This window comes from Apteryx rowi, unplaced genomic scaffold (genome assembly GCF_003343035.1).
Source record: "Apteryx rowi isolate R43461 unplaced genomic scaffold, aptRow1 scaffold_152, whole genome shotgun sequence".
NCBI lineage: Eukaryota > Metazoa > Chordata > Aves > Apterygiformes > Apterygidae > Apteryx > Apteryx rowi.
The window spans coordinates 453987-472139 of NW_020447775.1; the positions used below are offsets into that span (position 1 = coordinate 453987).

At 42.2% G+C, this 18153-nt stretch overlaps 1 protein-coding gene across 2 annotated transcripts in view; it reads right to left on the reverse strand.

The window, feature by feature from the left end:
• TSPAN4 (tetraspanin 4) overlaps positions 1 to 18153 on the reverse strand; it is a 282853-nt gene that overhangs the window by 243968 nt on the left and 20732 nt on the right. Inside the window, exon 2 of one of the 2 annotated variants that reach the window (XM_026059072.1) lies at positions 2048 to 2095. The gene's annotated coding sequence lies outside the window, so the exon portion shown is untranslated. Of the gene's footprint in view, positions 1 to 928; positions 1098 to 2047; positions 2096 to 18153 lie in introns of those variants that run through there. The other variant, XM_026059074.1, reaches the window with a different exon arrangement.

Sequence of the window (18153 nt, forward strand, 5' to 3'; positions counted from 1 at the left end):
TTCTGTCCCTGCTTCACAGTTCAATGTTAACCTCTGCACGCCTGATTCCTTGCAAACACCAGCTTTTCTTAAAACTAGTAATTTGCATCAAAGATGCATCACTGTGGGGAGTCTTCAAGCACCGCAGATTGGCACTCCAGCCCCTTCTGTGAAAAGCTAGGGATTTATCCCCACCGAGGATTGAGCCGGTGTATTTAAAGGCTATGAGGATCATTAGGCTCTCGTAGTTTGCATCACATCAGCCACTGAACTTTGCAATCCACAGCCAAACATTGGATCAAGTGTTTCTTGAGAGAGTGAGATGCATGGAAAAATGACAACAAATGAACATGGAAGCAATGTAAAGAAGGCAGATAAGAATGTGAGTGGATGTCATAATCACTGCCTACCTTTTGCTCTGTAATATACAAAGACTCACTGTCAAGATTTTCTATTAAACCTTTACAACACTAAGATCTCAATGTGCTGGAAATAACCCAATGAAATGCATTGGAAAATTGTTAAGCCATAATCATTTTAGCTAAGAACATCATATTTATGACAGCTCCACCATTTTCATTACAGCTTTGGCAAACATGGAAAGCTTTTTACTCCCCATTTAACAGCTATTTTTGTAGAGACCAGCACTGCTATTAATACTACAGTATTAGAGGTTCTGGCTGCATTTTAATCAGAGCTAGTCTCTCCTTGTTTGTCTTAGAGAGAAGAAGAAAAGGTTGTGTCCTACCAGTTTGTCTGGCTGCTGCTGTGAGAGTATATAGGGAATTACCCAGAGTATCCATCTGCATTCTTAACAGCAGCACAAGACTAAGACAATTCTATGTCTGGCATTTAATTCACAGATTTCTTCTCAAGGTAACAAAATACCAAACCAGGTAAGTGAAACTGAGGAAACCAAAGACAGAAAATACAGCCATCTCTGACTTACGTTTTACATCTGCTGCAACAAAGATGAGGCTTGCCTGAGTCCCTTTTTAAATGGGACTCAAGGTGATGCTGGAGCCTTGTTGCTGTCTATCTGTAATTTCCTTTCTGCAATTGCCATTTGAACAGTACCTCTCAACCCAGAGATCCAGCTCATGAGCAGGCCATGCAGTGTTAAGGGATCCAAAGTCTGAGCACTGACAACCAAGCCAGAGAAAAAAGTTAGCATCAAGGTCTGCGCCTCCAGTACCCCTGCTAGAGACCCTTAAATGATAACATATGACTTCAGATCTACGCAGTGCACAAAAGGAGGCTCAGTAATAAACAAACTCCAAAATTAAGTATTCTAAAAGGAAGGAGGAAAGTTATTTGGAACAACAATTGTTGATTTCTGCACCTTAGCTAGAAATTATTGGTGACATTTACATTTAAAGCATCAGACGAGGAATCTTATTTTTGTCCCAGTTTGCCTCTATTTGTTCCCTAGAGCCCCTTCTCATATTCTTCCTATGGCTCTTGGTAGTAACTTCAAAATATAATATACCGGAGCTGGTGCGTATGTATTTTTTTAGCCTGCCTAGTGCATACACTGTAGTAATACAAARTAGTAATAATACAACCAGTTTTAGGATCACTGATTTGCAAACGTCCTTCACAATATGTTATTAAGCCCGAAAGTATGCTCTTCACTCTGCTGTCACAGACATTAGCGACCAGATGACTATGGTTATTCCACTGTGTTTCCAAAATTGGCAACAGTTGATCCATGGCTCTTTTTTTTTTTTTTTTTTTTAAACCTACAATTCATGAATGACCAAGATTTCCCCACAGATTCATCTGAAATATTTACAAACGCATGATTAATATAGGCATGCTTTGGTAAGACAGGCAATTCCACGTAACCTGCAGCTCCTACTCTGCGGGAAGCACGTATTTTCAGACGCCAGGCTGCCGTTGTAGACGTTTTCCGAGGCAGGCCCCTCTGTCACGCTGGCATCCCACAACAGAGACAGTTCTGATAACTCTGCATTATCCCAAACAAGTAACGACGAGGAAAACAAAACATCCAGATCAAGACAGGATAGAAAAGCATACAACATCTATGGGAAGGCAAGATACTCACCTCTGTTTCTGCCGCTTGCTTATGCCTTGCAATATCTTCTATGGACACCTGTGTAAAAATACAGAAAAAGATTTAAAAAAAAAAAGAATTAAGACTCCAGAAATAAAAAAAACAAGCCAGATAAGAAAATCCAGACAGGTCTTTATATGTTTCAGTTTTATTCACCTGAATATGCACACTGAGGTGAACAGTACTTGAAAAAGTAGGTATATGGTAGGTATAAGCAAGTCCCCAGTTTGAATTTGTATAAATTATACTATATTTCCAGCTCTATTTTGAGAATAACCGTAGTTATGTCCTCTGCTGCATCCTGTAAGTGATTACAGTTACAGTGGATACCTCGGATGGGGTGGGGGAGTCGATACCTCCGTGCCTAACGCAGATGGTGAGAGACACGCAAGGACCACCACGTTTTACAAAGCTCCTTTATTTTTGAGACTTACTTAAAAGGCTGAACCCCTGACCTGAAAGGCTCTTCTGGCAGAAGTCCTTCTATCTCCATGTGCTGAACCATAGGAATCCCAAATTAAGAAGAAAAGTGGAAAAAGATGACACTGGTTTGTTTTTAAAACACCACATTTTCACCGCTAAAAATAACCTGCCTTAATAAAACCAGAGGCCAAGCCCCAAACGCCCTCAGGAACGCTCTGCAGAAGGGAACCRCGTTGAAGCGCCGCTCTTCCCCCTCATGGTTTGGAGACCCCTTCTCCGTACTGGGCGAGGGGGGTACGCGCAGTGGGCGCATGCAGCTCGCAGATTCCCGCCTTGTAAAAGAGCACAGCTCCRCCAAAAGAAACTTGAGGGAAGGGGTCAGGCGGACATGGTGCGACAGGCGAGCCCGGCTGAGGGGAGGSGAGCGCCGCGGGGCGCAGAGCCCCCAGGCACCAGGGCGGCCCGTGAGGAGGTGCCGCGCAAGGGGAGCCCGGCCACGCCGAGCAAGACCCAGGCTCTGCTGCGCTCTCTAGGCCTGGCCCCCTCCCAGGAGGGAGCTGTACCCCCATCCTCTGCGGGGCGGCGAGCGGCCGGGGAGCCCAAACTCACCCGCTCCCTGCAATGCTCGAGGCCGGGCCTGGGACTCTCTCCTGAGGCGGGCTCCTCCGCTCCCGCCAGCCGCCCTTCTGTGGCGGAGGGAGGCAGCGTGCGCCCCCCGCCCGTCCCTCACAGCAGCTGCTCCTCGTCGTCTCCTCAAAGGTCGCCCGCAAGCCCGGCAGTGTGAGCGGGTACAGCCCAGGGCCTCGGGATTTCCCCTCAGCGCCTTTTGGGAGCCACCCCGGTGGGAAGAGGAGACACACAGCTCAGGTAACAGGTTGATATGGGACTGGCAAGGCAAGAGGAGCAGGAAAGCCTGGGACCACCATGGCTGATGGCCATCAGCTGGGCTTATAGACCCACCTTCTCTGCTCTCCTGCCTTGGGTCAAGGATATTTTCACCTTGGCAGTCATGACCTGTCAGTCAGTCAGCAGCAGACACGGTTGTCATACTGTTGTCCAGCACGCAGTGAGGCAGAGCAAAGAGCAAATATAAAGGTTTTGCTATTCTTTTCATGACATTATAATTAGGGGATTATATGATACTCTCCTAAATATTGGCTTCTTTCAGACAGACAAGTTAGAAATACTGTTGACTGATCATGTCTGGCAAGGGTCATCTTCTATTAACCAGTGCTGCTATTTTGCATCCCACTAAAACCACTGCGAAAATCCCAGCCCCGATCTCCACAACACTGTCTCTATCAGTGGCTTCGCTACAACACCTCCCGCTCTACGTTTCTGCCCAGACATGGTCCGCACTATTTCACATTCCCCTCGGAAGCTGCCCAAGTGCGGCTGTACCCAGGCCAGGTGCTTTCGCAACTCTTGGTCTCGTTCCTCTCTGACGAAACACCGCGCRGCCATCGTTACTCAGCCCTCTGCACCATGAACTTTTGCGCAGCCTTTATTTTTCAACCCGAAAATACTTACTTTCATAGGAAAAACACAATGATAAAACTAACACCCACACGTGCACGAACACATAAACAGTAAAGACAGGACTGGAATCCGCCTGTCAATTTTGGCTAGTACAAAACTAAGTATGTTATATTTTAGAGACACTCACTTTTCAGTGTCACTTTTTCTAGATATCCTCAAATTCATAAGCAGAAAAGATGTACTACCCTACTGCTTATGCCCTTTTATACTTGGAAACACAGGTTTTTTGGTCATATAAATTGTATTTTCTAGTAACTATTTTGGCACCGTAAAAGTTTCACCTAAGCAGAGAATATCCTTTTTATTCTTAATTTCTTGTAAGACATAAGCATTTGCTTAAAAATCACCATCAGCAAAAAAGATTTTTTCAAACTGAAGTTATTATTGGATATATCTTATTCCTAAAGTAGAGCAAAAGCAAATTTTGGACACGGAAAACATGTCAATTTTCCTGTAAAAAAGACAAAGGGGAAAAAAGTACAGTCAGGAGAAAGCAGCTGCCCTTCCACTATCAGCATGGATTCAGATCCGTATTTTTGCTCTCCGAAGAATATTAGCACACTCTCAACAGACATTACTGCACATCCTATATATAAATTCTAATGTAAGTAGATACAATTGATACCCTGTCTTGGGACTGAAACAAGAAGGTATAAGYAATGTTGTAGCTGAAAAAGAATGGCATTGTACTGCAGAATTGGAGGCTAAAAATTAGCAGATCAATCCTGTCGCTGATCACAGACTTTCTTTCTAACCACTGTCCGACACTCGTCCTTGTTGGAGCTGGAATTTGGAGGGAACTAAATAATGCGCGGGAATGGCCTACGGGAGATAAGCCAGTGCACTTTTAACTTCTGTTAGGCTGGTCCAGGTTGTCTAGGCTGTCAGCATAGCTTAGCTAACCGATTCCAAACGCCAGTCTACTGCTGTCTCACCCCCACCTCTGAACAAGGGAAGCAAGTCTCTCACTCACCAGGGACAAGGGCTTCTCGCTGCACAAATTTTACAGCAGCAGGGGCCACCCACTACAAAAATGTGAAGAACCAGTGCTCTCAGGAGGCATGCTTTCTACTTCTTTATTTCCACAAACAATAAAAGTCATTGATAAAACTGAGGAAGATGGCCAGAGTTCTGCATGAAACATGGCCTGGTATGTAATTAGCAAACCAAGAGAAAGCATTCAGAAACAAATGTACAAAAATCAGCTCAACCACCTCCAGCAATGTTCCAGAAGAGAAGCAAGAGGTATGCAGAGCAAGGCCTGGCCTTCTTTCCAGCCTAGATGGTTCAGGTTTCCAACATTTCTAGAAGCACAATTTTCTCTTGACAGCCACAAATTCATCTAAAGAGTGATGGCAATTAAAGAAACATATTCTGTCACACYGCAGGGTTTTATTTTACTTGATAATGCGTTGATATATATATACACACAAAAATGAAAAGCATATTTTGACATTTAAAACCATCCTAACTTGTCTGTGCCACACAGCCCAAGCTGTCAAGAGAAATGTGGGAGTGCTGCAAAGTTTTTAGATAACAACAACTTCTAATTAAGATGAAGTTGAATTTTTCACCAAATTAGAACACACATAGCTTCTCTCATGCAAACACAAAAATGAAAAACATTTGGCTAACAGACATTCTTCTGACCAGTCACTTCCCCAAAGCTACAATTGTGACTGATGCCATTGCAGTCTGATTGTAAGCTTTTCTTCTCCAGAGGCTACTTTGGTGGCAAAGGTACCAATCTGAGATTCAGAAGATTATGATTCAAATCCTAGCTCTGACCCACGCAGTTCTCTAACTTTGGGCAACTCTTTTGACTGACACCCTCTCTCTGCTTCTAATCTAATCTCTAAAGTCAGGTTTCTGACATTTTCTTTCTCTTACACTTTGAGAATAGAGTAGGATAGCTTGGATACCAGAAATGATCTTGGGCAGCACATAGTTCTATGGAGCCTAATTTCACTATCCACAAAGAGTAGTTGGCATTTCCTGCACTTTTGTGGACTACTTCTAGTGATGTACATTCTCCTCACCTGCTAAGGTCACCGTCATGAATGGATGGCTCTAAGCATAAGAGTTATCAGTGTGCATATTCATATCCTTACAAAATTTGTTATGAAACTTATGTAGGAAGAAACTGTGGGCCTTTCTTCCAAGGTACATTCTCCAAGGATACACAGCTGAGGAGGAACATGGTTCTGTAGCATGTATCAGAGAGAGTACACTACAACATTTCATAAATTCAGAAGCACAAAGTACATATCTGATGAGGGGATGATAAGGAGAACATCTGAGAAGCATCAAGATAATCCCATGACTGCCCAGTTGCAATGGCTGGCAAGGGTAGCCATCACTTGCCCACAGAGAGGAACTGCAGGACACTGCACAGCTATAGACCATTCCACTCTCTGCAACAGGAGGGTGAGAAACATTGCTAGCTGGGGCTATAACTCTATTCCTACTTGCCTTGGCCCTCTCCAGTAGCAGGGAAAGCACACACAGTCCTTCAGGTTATTCACTCCAAAATGGAGTGCTAGGATAGAGGAAAGCAACTACAGGCTCTTCTCTCTTTCTCACATTTTTCTCTCCTTCTTCCTCTGTGGTGGACACAGTAAAGTACTTTTTCCTTCCCTTTGCTCTTTCTTTCCTTTCCTTACCTCTTTTGTACTGCATACCTCAAGAACTGCTGGACAAATATATAAAAATAGAGTGAGAGCAAGGTCAAAGCTGTCAAAGAAAAAAAGATGGATTTAATTTAAAATGTTTTCAGAAGGGCTGCATAAACAAGACTGGCTGTGGAAAGTATCAGGGGAAGAACGAAAGGCCCGTTCAAACCCAGGACTGCCCCGATGAGAGAAGTGCCAGCAGCTACATCTACATTACTATTTCTGTTCAGAACAGGAGTGTGGTTCTGAAGCAACCGTCCTGTCATCCCCACGTACTGTAAACTGGTTGTCATCCTGGAGCAGTGCACAAACTGGACTGATTCCTTTTGGATGAAATGAAACCTGAAGATGCACCCCATGAGAGCGCTCAGTGCACTCCAGCTGCTAACGGGCATCCACTGGATTAGACTAGAGTGAGTCTAAACTACATACACAGATTGTGGACCATCCGCACCACCTATCCTGCTCTGTAGATCTACTCCTACTGTGCACCAGTGATCACTAACAGACATTGTGACAGATGCTTTGGGAGAAGAGAGGACAGTCTTCTGTCAAGGAGGCGGTAAAGAAGAAATGATGCAGGAAGACAGCAAAGGGGATGCCTGCTACCACATTTAGCCTGTTTGCATAGTTTTATGATGCTCATAATGGCTATTTATCATAGAGACACCTGTAAGAAAATAATTTTCTTTACCTCCCTCTTTCCCCTCATTCCGAAAATCTGCAGCCAGTGTGATGCGGATCTTGATGATAAAAGGGTGAACAAGCAGTACCTTTCAGTCCCAAAAGATGGCCAGCGCATAGAAGAAAGTGGTGGGGTTACATTTGCACTGAGTGCATAACTACTGAGGGGTTGATTTCCCTACAGAGTTTTTAAATGCATGCTTCAGTATAGATGGTTTACAAGGCTTAAGATGCTGGCAGCAACCCTCCAAGGAATTAAATAGCACTATGCTAAATGCACCTGTCTGGTTTTCCACTGTTTGTTTAAGTGCACTATGAAGTAGTCCTAAATTCCCACTCCTTCCTAACCTTCTGTGTTGCACCTTAGCACCTTAATTACGCTAATATAACTGTCTGTGGGGCCATGTGATAAACTGGGCACTGAAAGCTTGGAAGTCCCCTTCCCTCTTCTGGGGAGGGGATGTCTTCTGCCATGTTTCTGAACCAGTGTTCTAGTTTCATGGTGCAGCCCTAGCGACAGTCATCCTGACACAAACAGCAGCGGAGAGCAGGTAACTGCTCAAGCCGGCTTCTCTGCTGAGACCAGTCTTTGTCACAGCTTTTCAGAATTGCCTGATGCAACCTGGACAGTGACATTTGCATAAATCAGGAGCCACAGTCTAATCTGGGGSCACTTGTTCCATTCTGTAGAAATCAGGTGGAGTTTCCAGAAGAGGTGACTTTCACCTCACAAACTCTGCAGCCTGGAAAGATAAAGCCTAAAAACGGTTTGGGCAGTGACAGCAGCATGTTGAGAAGTCTCTCCTTGTCTCTCTTTAAGCTAGTAGAAAGTCAACAAAGCTCTCTTTTGTCAGCCTTGGATTGTCTCATTGCAAATTAGTTCTCATCTAGAGAGGAGCAAGAGAAACGGCCACGGAGGGAAGGGGTGGATTTGTTTCTACAATGCCTTTTGTTCCATGCCAGCAATATGGAAATGCAAGATAAGGGTTTCTATTACCCTGAGRCTATAGGGTACATTGTGCTCTGAGCATGTGCCTAAGTCTCATTAGTGCTAACAGGAGCTGAGCATGCTCAGCAGGAGGAGACCAGAGTCACTGCATTTTCATTGGTGTGTATAGGTGGGAAACATTTGCTATTTAATTCTCTTCCAACAACTTCAGAGACAGTCTGTTACTGCATTTGCTTGGAGAAAATGAAATGGAACAGAAACACAGGTGTCAATTAGCTGAAACCACTCACATTATAACATCATTCAACAAGTCCCCATCTGTATCAGTATTAATTCAATGCCTCAGCTGACCCATCTGAATACAGCAAGCCAAATATATTAAGAGGTGATGAAAACTCTGGTTAAATAACCACAAAATATATATTCAAAAATGACAACAGCAGCAAAAGAAGAAGTAATATACTTTCACCAGAGATAAAGCATAAGGGAGCGTAAAACTAGCTGAGAAGGATTGGGAGCATGTGTCTCCCAGGATGCAGAAGGAGCATTCTCTGCTAAGGCACAAACACATGCCTTAGATACTCGGAAGGGATGGAATAATTCCCAGAGGAGTAAGAGCTCCATGTGGCATTTGCAGCAGTTCAGCCTGTCCCATGCAATATCTGATGGATGACATCAGCAAGTCACTGCTCTGCCCCATCTCTAACCCCCAGGGTCACATGGACATTTCCACCACCCATTCCAACTGCCAGAATAAATGCCTTCTAAATGCAACAGAAGTTAAATATACAGAATCACAGTATAGTAGGGGTTGGAAAGGACCCCTGGAGATCATCTGGTCCAACCTCCTGCTCAAGCAGGGTGAGCTAGAGCAGGTTGCCCAGGACCCTGTCTGGTTGAGTTYTGAATGTCTCCACGGACAGAGGCTCCACAGCTTGTCTTAGCAACCTGTTGCAGTGTTCAACCACCCTCACAGTAAGCATTGACTCGATACATTGACTGAAACAGACCATGAAAAGTGCTGAAACTCACAGGGCCAAGTTCGCACTTGAGGTTAACTGTAGACCCATAGAGTTACACTGATTTGCCCAATCAGAGAGTCTAGTTTACAGTTCAAGTCATACCTCTTTTTTTTTTTTTTTTTTGAGCTCAGGGGACCATTCATTGATGATTGCATGAAAAGGGTCTCCTCCTCTAACCAGCTCTATCAGGGTGATCTCTTCCTATTCTCAGATGTCCCTTGCAACCTTCTCTCCTTCTAGATCTTCCCTTCATAATGCAAACATGCTTCAGCCCCTCTTAAAAATCCATGCCAAAATACATATGCCACTCCGAGATCAGTGTATCATTGCCTACAACCACTATTACAATATTCCTTAAAAACAAATGCCTTCTAGAAATCTCGAAACATCTTGATTATACTCCACAGTTAATAGAAACTATTTCTTCCAATGCCTTTATAACTTCTTAGTTAGACCCTTCAGTAGCTTTGGTCATACTCCTCTTGAACTGTTTCTTTCCAYGGCTTCTGAGATACCGTTTCCTCCTCCTAGCCCTCTAAGTTTTCCTTCAGCATGTCCTCTGCTGAAYTCTCCTCATGTTCTACACCTTTCAGCTTTTGCAGTCCCAATGGCCTCTGTCCTTTTTCTTCCTGCTCTTTCTCCTCTACGTTTCGTCTCATTTGCAAATGCAATTCAGCTATCCCGATGCCTTATAAAGCACATCTTCTATCCAAACTGAAATCTCAAGCTTGTTTCGCTTATATTTTTATGTAAATGTTTATCAGTTACCCCAAACTCAATATGGCTAAAGCAGATACATTTGCTTTCTCCCCAAACCTCTCCTGTCCATTATTTTCTTTCCTAATGACTTGCGAACAGTAACAGCGTCTTAACTTGAATATCATTTTCATCTTGGAACTCTCACTCAGGTCTTTTATCTTACATCTAAGCTATACCTCAGCCTGGCAGATGCTTTTGCATAGCATCTGTAACAGACCATCCATAGCATCCTATCATCTGCAGAGATGAAACTCTCTTGACAAATGCAATCCTGCTCCACAGGTATTTACCCAAAATGCTGCTTTAAAGACCATTTTCCTAGACTATTCCATTGACACTGTTATTTCTTTCTATGCAAGCCTCCAATCATTCCCTTCTCTCTTTCACATCAAAAATCAGTTACTTATCTTTGCTAAGTTTTTCACAGTTTATCCCCACCTATCTCATCTCTCACCTCTTCTTCAATATCAAAAGATTGATTTCTACCTCTGTCGTGGCTCCAGGGATTCTATAAACTCTGATCCAGAGTCTGTAAATGTTTTACATGCCTTGGGTGACTTCTAGCTCCACAAAAAGTCTGCAGGATTTGGGGCCAGGTTTTGTCTTATGAATAATATCTGAAATCAATGGAACTATTCACAGTATGTAAAGCTAAGCATGTGCCTCAGGCAAGGTTTGCTTCAGAAATGGTTTGCTGGTATAGCTACGTAAGTACTACTATCTTGGCACAACTAAAACAACTAATTCTCCTAGCACAGGTGCAGCCTATAGCAATGACATTATGTTTTATTGGTGTGACTTATACCAGCCCATGGAGTTAAAATATACATGTGTATATGTCAACAAAAGTATTTTTGGCAATACAAATGCAACTGTGTTATGCCTTCTATTACTATATCAAAGCTCCAATAAACAAACAAGTGAAAACCAAACAAATGAAAAACTCAAGCAATTTTCCTATACTAAGAAACTTTTCCGGCCTAAACCTACTTTAACCTTTTTCTAGGACTGGGGCACAGGTATATAAAATCAGCCAATTGATAAAAGCTAAATCATACATACATACATAGTTATGTATATACATACATAGTTATGTATATACATACATAGTTATGTATATACATATGTATGCCTGTATCTAGATATACAGACATTTTAAAAATATATATATTTTTTTAAATAGAGAAGTATTTATTTCTGCAGCTGAATTTGAAAAACTGACAGCCCAGTCAAAAAACATAGCTTCAGTGTAGAATGTGATTCTTCACACTGTTGCAGAAACAAATGTATACCAGAACATCAAAGGATATATCTAGGATTAGAGGACTGCTTCGACATGACATCATCCTTTGGCTTCTCCTGAGACTATCTGCAAGAGCGATGATTTCACTTAATGCTTATTGCCAGAACTATTCTCTTACACATACATCACCAGTGATGGTATATGTGTAATGAGGATTTAGAAGTGTCTAATTCATCAATTAAACACCAGCATTAGATCTATACAACACCAAAGAAATAAAAAGAAATCACAGTTATTTTATAGTACTCTAATGTTAAAGCTTTACATACAAAATATTGTTGGTAGTGGACCAAAAATACCAAACTTAGCACACTAAAGATTTAGCTCATTGGACTKGTAAGTAGGGCCACTATGGTTGTTTTCCATTGCATTACACTTATATTACAGCACCATATTGGTACTGATTTCATTATAATTACATTAGTACAAAACTTTCACAACATGCTRAAGGATGAGAATATATATATTTTTTCCTGGGTAAAACAAGAAATCTTTGAGAGTCAATAAACATAGGATAGCTTGATGCCATTTTTGCAGTTACATTTACAAATCAGAGCTCCTCTCTAAAAGCACTTCCTCTGCCCACCAAAATCTTTATAACACTCCACACGYAAACCCATCTAACTGTGGAACTTGCAGGAAACATTTTGCAGCATATATWCAAGGTGGTGAGAGGGGCAGAGAAACTACAGAATAACGAAGTACAGCACTGAAATCAAAAGCGTCGCTGGCACACTCTTCAAAGGAGCAGAWATCTAAGGTTTCTGGAAGTGAGACAATAATATAACTAAATGTAGATCAGCATCTACTAAAGAGAGCTCAGAAAACAGATGTTGCTGATAGCACACTAGCTGCATTTGATGTTTTTTATGAATGCAGGGCATGAGTAGCAAAAGCGTGTGCATTACTGTAGAACTGCTTTTTTAAGGGGCTTTACAGTCTGTCTATTTTCTGATGTTCATCTCATTCCTGGCAGAGAAGCTCTATTTAATATTAAAGTTGCTTTGCTCTACTTTAATAGCAATTTTCTTAATTCTTGAAAAGCTTGCAAGTACACATTTATGTTCACTAAACATGCATCTCTTTCTTTACCTACATTAATAGAAAACTTATCTATTCTACTATTCCTCTTCCACAACTCATTTGAAGTACTCAAGGCTTCAATAATTACTATTCAGCCCTCCAGTCCAACGCACACAAAAGGAGGGCACTCTAGCCCACAGGAGTGCAGGAATAACACTGTGCGCTTTAGAGAGGACAATCTTTCATCACAAAAATTCACATCGCTTTACAAACACCCATCAAGTTCCACAGCTCTGTTTATTAGCATTTTAAGACAGAAGCAAAGAGTTGCAATTTACTCARGGGAACAAGCTCCAGCTCTCAGCTCCTCAACCAACGGATCACACCAGCTTCTAGAAATGATTAGCCTCATCTATTCTGCAGAGCCCAATACAGCCACACATTAGAAAATCGAGAGGGATTTGTATGGCTTTTGGGCTGTACACATTTCTAAATATCATGAAATTAAAAAAACTCCTTTATTTCACTGCAATTGCTTTATATCTGTGTAAAAAAAAAAAACAAAAAACACCACATTGCTGAACTTTACATGCCTGTCACTGAGTTTGAAAGTAGTCTCGCAGCCTAGGACTGAAACACTTCTAGAATTGGTGCTAAAGGCAACACCCGGAGGCAACAACCCAACAGGGGCTAACTTGCCCAAGCATCAAAATATCCATTGCGCCCTGCACAATGAGCTGCTTATTCTGTCGTAACCCACCCATGTTCTCCCTTCCACTTCTTTTTATTGTAGCTGCTGAAAGTCACACTCTGCGACTGCCTCCTCTCCTTTTGCTCAGATGTCTCTTTTTGCTGCAGATGACAATAACAGCCTTGTTCTTCACTCCCAAACCCAGCGCCCTCCAGGCATATAACAGGAGGAAATTTTTGAAACAAGTCCCAGGGGACATCACCAGCCAGCAAAGCATGACTAATTACAGTGATTAGACTAACAGCACAAGATTATCACATTGAAACAACAGGCCGTTTGTCACATCCTACCCACAGGAAAGGCCCACTCGCTGTCTCATGGGCTGTTCACCTGCCCTGCACAGCTCCTGCTCCAGCACCTCTGCTGGACATGTCCCTGCAGCTGCTTCCTCCTGTGGCAGAGGAGAAAGAACTGCCACTAGGTTGGCCTTGCTGACTGGACCAAGCGTTGAACAGATCACAGTTGTCAGAGGTGTCATCCATAGGAGGATGTTAAACCAGCATCTCCTCTAAAACCTCACAGAAGACTCGCTGAACTCCCCAACAAAATACAGTACAACGCCAGCAGACGGATGTAAAACATATTTGCTTCTTCTGTCATACACCTCTCCTCTCATGCCTTCCCTGTACATGCCCTATTTATCGTTATCTCCCTGGCTTCTCTGGTGCGCCATGCTGCTTTCAATCCTTTCTTCCACCTCTCCAGACGGTTCAGATTCTCCTTCTATCTCTGCCTGAGCCCAGCCTTGCATAAGCAGCTTTTAAATATAAAGCTCCCCAAAACATCTGCTGCCTCTCCACTTCCTTCTCTTCACTTTCACTGTCTTGCTTCCATCCTGATTTCTTCCTTCGTTCTTCAAATGGATCTTTGTACCTCTTATTTATCCTAGCTGCTCCTGATGTCAAGTGCTGTCTCTTGCTCACCTACTCCTTTGAAGTCAGGTAATGGTCAAAATAAATGTCTGTGTCCGGCCTCTCCTAGGGCTCTCTAGCACTTAAAGATAGGAGGAGAAATGCAGATTTAGTATTGGTCAACTCTCAAATGGTGACAGGGCAATTGGGTTTCGATCAAAACTACTGGGTCTGGTAGGCTTCAGCTGCCCATTCAATCACCTCTTTTCTTACTTAGATGCTGTGTCCACACACCAGTCCCCCTGGGGTTTTCCTTTTTTCCTCAATCAGTCTCAACTTTCTGCTGGGTTATCATTTGCCCTGACCAAAAAAACTGACTGAGTCAGTGYTCCCCACCGGGCAGCTTCTCATTCAAACATGTGACACTGCTCATATGGCTTCCACGTGAGGTCCACTGCCTCAGTGCGAGTCTGAAACCTGATTTCAGCTCATCACCTCATTTATCTAGCCTCATCTTCCCTACTTCCATAATAAATGCAAGTGTAACAGCTACAGAAGGGTTTTACTGCTTTGCTTTGTAATCTCACTTCAGCTTGTGTGCTAACTCTGCATATTTAGACTCTTTATTTTCTTCCAACGCAGCATGAAGAGTCATGAGTGTAAGTGAAATTAAACAGTCCCAGAGGAATCCTCCTTTTGCTTATTACTTCCCTCTTTTAATGCATTTATTAGAGTTTCTGAATTAACAGTGGCAGATGCAGGCAAAGGAAGAAAATTTTAATTTTGAAGATAATAATGGATTACAAAACACTAACATTACTGTAAAACCCACAAAGTGGAAGCACTCGAGGGACATGGGAGCAATTAATGCAGCTAGTTTATTTACTCAACTCTGACACGCTGCTAGGGCATTCACACAGGCAACTGGAATTGTGTTTACACGGACAGAACTATAAGGTTTCTTCAATATCACAGGAAAAATACCCTGTTCAGGATTCAGGAGACCATCAACTGCTTCAGGAAAAGGAAAATATAAGAACAGAAACACAGATATAGTAACTTTAAGCAGATCTTCTTCAAAACTTTAAACACAGATCATCTCCATTAAAACTGTGGGCAGGAATAAGACATGAATAATGACGTGGTGCAAAGACAGTTCTCAGCTCTAAGGAGCTCTGTGTTTTGGGGCTTCTGAGACACATTCTGTACCGGTAAAGAACAGTCTCCGTTTATTGCATGCTTTTATTATATCCCAAACCAAGCATTTTCAGGAATAAATAAGCTAATGGTAGGCATAGATGTCAGCTCAAGTTAAAAATAAATATATATAGTAGAACTGCCTAATTACTGGGCAAAAAAACATTCAAAAAATTTAAAAACAAAGTCAAGGTTAGGGTTGGTTTTTTGGGTTTTTTTTTTAAGCAGTTCTGGAAAACTTAGGAAACACCTCATTTAAATCCAGTGCTGACATGCAAGTCACAGAGCTGCCTCATGCATATTTCTAACACAGATCAAAAGCCTCAACTCCTGTGTTTCAGACACAACTACAACCTCATGCATTAGAGCCAGAAGCACTCAGCAACACTGAGTGTTCRGTTCTATTTTGTATTAAGCAGCAGTTACCCTCTGGAAGTCAGGACCTCTTTACAACACCCCAAAAGTTAAGCTATTCCAAATCATGAGATCCATGTGAATGTGGATTCAAGCAGGTGCAAGTGAAGGAAAATGTTGGGACTTTAAGAAGTTATATGTTACAATTAGGAGAGTTTAAAATGACCTCAAGTCCAGCTAAATGCTGGAGGGATGTCAATAGCYGGAGGGATGAATATGTGAATATGCCATCCTGTACTAGCAATGTAAACACTGGAAGCTAACTTCTAACAAAAAACAAGAAATAATGGGGCAGTTTCCATTTTGAGATCTCAGTGCACGGTAAGGGGGAGATGCTGAAATGGGCTCTTACTCCAGAATACAAATGATCTTTGCTGTTTAGCACAAATGGCCACCACTATACACTACACCTCCAGCAGTAACCAGCCACTCCAGAAAAAAACAAGCAAAAGTAGGCTGGAAAACAGCTGGATAGCAATGCTATAATTGAAACTTTCAACACGAGCTCTAATACAGACAGCATGCTTCATCATGCTGTACTCTGTCAGGAGACCACATGGACTTGGCATCATTTCAGTAAGGCCTGTTCTRCAATAGCCAAAGCAAATAGTTTGGTACCTTCACATAAATTAATAACAAACTAATAAGCCACTCAGTATTTATATCTTTCGTTTGAAGATATCGGAGAGATTAAATCAGTAATCATTTGGTAAGATGAGGGCTTGATGCCAGTGCACTCTATGGACTATCACAGGTTTCTGATTAGCACTGAATAATGTCATCCCCATTTCATATGGAAGCAAGGTTTAAAATAGAAACACTGAAAGACAGAGCTTGGATCTTATGTGGAATTTAAATGCTTAAATCAGATTACAAACCCGAAGGCACTGCTTTGCTGTCAGCTGGCTCCACAGTCCACATCTGTCCCTCCGTTTGTTCATTTGATGAGTCCCGCAGGCACCTGAAGTCCTGCACCCCCATAAACCTCAGTCCCTCGCAGCACYGAGGAGCTCAGCTTTCTTCTGCGCCAGAGAAACACGTATCTCTACCTTGGCGTGTGCCACAGCTTACTGCGGAGAATAGGGATCAGGGAAAAGGAGGACACTCTTCATCCTCCCCCTTGCCTCTATTTCATTTTACACGAATGAATTTGAGATTCAGAGGTGACGGGGAGAGTCCGATTTCCATGATTGTTCCCACTCTGGGCCCCTACACCAAGGATTATAYGTTTAGTATAAAATGGTCACTGGACATGATACTTTTGAGGGTATACTGCTGGATCCTGGCTTCATCCGGGATTTTAGATACCAGTCCAGACATTATTGGCAATGCCTCTGATACTTTGTGACAAAAATCTGAACTCGCCTGCCATAAGCGTACGGCATGTAAACGGCCTTCCTGAGCACAGGACTCGCAGGGCTCGATGCTGGCTTCCTGTCCTCTCCCTTTAAAGCATTCCCACTATGTGGTATGTAATTAGACTACTGCAGGCAATACAGATTTAAATGTAGTTGATTGGATTTTCTCTTGTAATAAAAGAGCATGCACACACACAAAAAATTCATTTGAAATGTTCCCATTAATCTGCTTGTTCTTTCCATTTCTTTTCCTTGCTGTGAATGTTGCAGCTCTTGTTTTAGTTCCTACTAAGATTTGATGGTTTGTTTTTATACTGTGATCTTGGTTCAAACCGATTGATTTTCATTGCTGGATGCTCCAGTGAACCTATGAAAACTCCTTTATTTCTTTTTTTACTGCTTATATGGAAGCTAGCTGGAAATTACTTTTTTATTTTATTTTTAGATCTCTTTCATTTATATTATTTTACTTCCTATTCAGAGGCTGTGCTACACAGTTTGAGGCAAAAAGTAAAAAGAGAGAAGTCTTCTCCATTTTTTCAGCTYGTTCAATGAAAAAAATATCCAAACATTTGGCCTTGGCAAAGGAATGAAGAAATCTCATCCCAGTTTCATGGATTCTGTCACTACTCCTTTTTACATCCAAGTGAATTTTCCCATTGGTCCTAAACCTGCTCSTACTATTCTTACTGGATTCAATTTTCAAAAGCACCTCATTTCCCCTTCCCAGAAGGGACTTAAAAGCACAGTTTCCAGAAAGAATTACAGTAGCCATACGTCTGTTTTTCGTGTACAACTTCAAACAATTTATAGGGCTCAGCTTTCTCAAATGCCACTTCCTTTCCCTCAGAAAACCAGGCCTCATTAAAGAGATTCAGGCCAAGGACCCAAACAGCTAGTCTTCTTTTTGAAAATCTTGTSTGTGAGTCTCACTGACTCTCGATGCCAGAGAAGTTGGTTAATTCCCTAAGGTGCCTACCTGCAGTTTTATATACCTCAGGACCTTCATAAAACTCATCTTAAGTGACTTTGGAAACTCAGCATTTAGACTTGTAGCTCACATAGCACATGCACAACTCATCCAGTGGGGATGCTTTTCCATTATTTTTAAGCTATCTTTATAAAGACAACCCCTTGGCAGCTTGTAACTGA